The sequence below is a fragment of the Elephantulus edwardii genome, unplaced genomic scaffold (genome assembly GCF_000299155.1).
Source record: "Elephantulus edwardii isolate Elephantulus edwardi_28Jun2011 unplaced genomic scaffold, EleEdw1.0 scaffold00296, whole genome shotgun sequence".
Lineage (NCBI taxonomy): Eukaryota > Metazoa > Chordata > Mammalia > Macroscelidea > Macroscelididae > Elephantulus > Elephantulus edwardii.
Window position 1 is genome coordinate 1378346 of NW_006400046.1, and position 3636 is coordinate 1381981.

The following is a 3636-nucleotide window of genomic DNA, read 5'->3' on the forward strand; positions in this document are numbered from 1 at the left end:
CAAAGTGAAACTTAATGGCTAGGAAAGCTATTTTGGACAATAAACCCTTGATACCACATGAACAATCAAGGTCGATTGTATCCTGTTAAATTTCAAGTTAGATTGATCCATAAGGTTTTTATTGGCTAAATTTTAGAAACAGATGGCAAGGTATTTCTTCCTAGTCTATATGAGTCTGAAAACTGCACTGAAGTCTGCCCGTCATGAATGACTCTGCTGGGTTTTGAAATTCCGTGGTAATTTTAAATTCAGAGGGAGCTCTGTTGGCCTAGTGGCAAGAAGTTGCATCTCAATCCTGAAGGCAGTGGTTTGGGTTTGAGGCCACTAGCTGTTCTGCAGGAGATGATCCGCCCGTGTGATTTAACTGCCTCTGAAAAGCTATGGGTCGGTTCCGACTCTACGGTACATAACAACAACAGCAAAAACAACAACAGCAATGCCTCTGTTGTTGCTGCTGTTGTTAAGTGCCCTCGAGTTGCAGGCGACTCATAGCGACCCTATGAAGGAGAGTCCTCAACGCTGGGTGTCTTTCATCCTCTCTTCAGGTTCATAGGGTTTCCGGAGGCAAGCTATTATGGACGTGGATGCCACCCCTCCTTCCAAGCTTGTTTTAATCTGGGAGCTCCACCCCACTCTCTGTCCACATTGGGTAGCCAACCATTATCACATTTGACACATCAGTGTCACAGTGTTCAGCCTCACAGCAACCACAAGTTACCTCTGTATGGCACGTGGACACATCAGGGCTATATGACCTAGAGGAATGTCTGAACAAAAACAATGAAAGACAGGCCTGAGGGCCACGGATTAAAAGTCACCCACCTTTGTCTTGGTAGCATCGCTTTCTGTCTACTGGGCCAGCTGATCTCTATGTTAATGTTATTGTTGTTAAGTGCCGTCTAGTCGAGTTCCGGAGGCAAGCTATTATGGAAGTGGACGCCACTCCTGTTTCCAAGTTTGTTTTAATCGGGGAGCTCCACCCCACTCTGTCGGCCTTTAGCAAGAAAGAAACAAGCGACTCACCACAGTGTGACAAGATGACCGATGATGGTGTAGAAATGGTCTGGTTTATAAATAGCTGTTTCATCCAACCTTCTCATCTTGGTGCCAGCTGGTCCTTCCAGTTCACGTGCGTCACACTGCCAGAGTGTCATGTGTGGACCCTTGTGTGTCCACATTACTCTGTGATCCGACCTGCTGTTTTTTTGGAACAGAATGGCCACAGGGGGGCATAGGCGGTCCATCGCCACATCTTGACGTCTGCCGTCGCTTCCAGAGAACAGTTTTTTTTAATTTACTCTTTCCTTCTTTTCTTTCATGCTTCAAGAGTGTGATCTTACTCACAAATGTGACCTGACTTAAATCTGAACATTGGATCTTTTTTCTTATGGTGAAACTATACCCATCATTCACCACCAGTATAAATTCCATGTGTAGAGTTTGGCGACTTGATTATATTTTTCATGTTGTGTCACAATCTCAGCACCTTTTCCCAAATTATCCCACCACAATAACATAATAACGACTTGTGGTGTTGGAAAAGAGTATTGAATATCCACGGAGGGTTGAAAGAACAGACAGATCTGTCTTGAATGCAGGGCAGCCAGGGTGCCCTGCAGAGGCAAGGGTGGGGAACAAACTTCGTCTCACATACCTTAGTGGTGTTGTCAAGAGGGGCCAGTCCTTAGCGAAGGTAGAGGTTAGCAAAAGAGAGGAAGACGCTGAGTAAGACGAATTCACACCGTGACTACAGTCATGGGCATGAGGGAGATCATGAGAGGTTGGAGGACAGGGAAATGCCATCTCTGTTTTCATAGGGTCACTATGACTTGTGGTTGACTCGATGGCCTCCAACAACAACAAAAACAACAACATTAACATAAATTCAATGTACCTTAAGCAAAAACTCCCCCTTCTCTCTTACTTCCCATTCTAGTATCTAATAATTCTCTTTGTTTTCTCTATATTTGCTTAATTAATACAAGTGAAGTAACACAGTTTTTATTGTCTTATAGTCTTTTGGTTGGATGTTGCCATCTAGTTGACTAAGACTCATGTTATTGTTGTTGTGTGCCATTGAGTAGTTTGTGACTCATAAAGACCCTATGTACAACAGCTCTGAACCCTGCTCTATCTGGAGCCAATCTCACTGTCTCTGACACACCTACCCAATTACACTAGTCACTGAGTCAATCCATCTCATCCAGCATCTTCCTCTTTTGTGCTGTCTCTCCATCCTTTTCAAACACGATGTCCTTCTCCAAAGACTGGTCCCTCCTGGCAACATGCCCAAAGGATGTCGATGGAGCTTAAAAATCCTTGCCTCCAAGGAGCAGCCTGGTTTTGCCTTCTCCAGGAGAGACCTGTTTGTTCTTTTAGCAGTTCATGGTATTTGTAAGACTCACAGTGACCCTGTGAATAACATACTGAAACCTCATCCTAGCTGTTGCCATCCCCCTCGTCTCCTCTGTCCTCAAACCCATTGCAGCAGTGTGTCAATCCATCTCATTGAGAGTCTTCTTTTTCACAGGCTTCTGCTTTTCCAAGCATTTGTCCCTTTGCCACTGACATATTTCACTCAGCGTTAAGTCTTCAAGGTATCATCATGCTGTGGAATGTGTCAGAACTTCTTTGCTTTTTTAAACTGCATCATATTTCATTGTATGTCTGTAACAGCGTTGAGGACTCTCCTTCACAGGGTCGCTATGAGTCACCTGCGGCTCAACAGCACTTAACAACAACAACAACAACGTGTCTATAACACATTTTGTTTATCCATCCATGCATTGATGACCATTTGAACATTGAACTTTTTTGAGGAATCATGAAACTATTTTTCTTTTTCATTTTTAAGGTCCTCAAGGCAACAATATTTTTTTAAAAATATTTTTTTTATTGTTACAATTTTCTTCTCCACCTCCCAATCCTGCTTCCCCAGCCCACCCCGCAAAATACCCTTTGTTCCAGATTGCTGTCATACGTGTAACACCTAATAATTTATTCCTTTTGGACAGTTCTCCTCCCCTGTTCTAATGCAGTGTTCATTATCTATCCACTCACTTCCCATTTTTTCCCCAACCCTTCAAGTCTGTCCTATTTTATAACAGCGGTGTTATGCAGTATTTGTCCTTTCGTGGCTGAGATATTTCACTCAGAATAATGTCTCCCAGCAATGTTTTAAAAGTTCATTGTTTTTCAGTGCTGTGTAGTATTCCATTGTGTGACTGTATCATAATATTTCTGTCCATTTATTTATTGATGGGCACTTGGGTTACTTCCATCTCTTTACTATTGTGAAAAACACAGCAATAAAAAAAGGTGTGCAGACATCTGTTTGAGTTGTGGCTCTGGTTTCTTTAGCCTATATTCCTGGTAGTGACATTGCTGGGTTAAATGTTATTTCTATTTCCAACTATTTGAGAAAGTGCCAGACAGCTTTCAATAGTGGCTATACCGTTTTCCATTCCCACCAGCAGTGAATAAGAGTTCCCATTTCTCCACAACCTTACTGGCATTTATTGTTTGCCATTCTGTTGAATTTGCTGTTGCTGCTGGACCAAATGATTTCTCATAGTGCTGTAACTTTTCACATTTCCACAAGTGATGGAAAAGAGTTCCAGTTTCTTCACAACAACA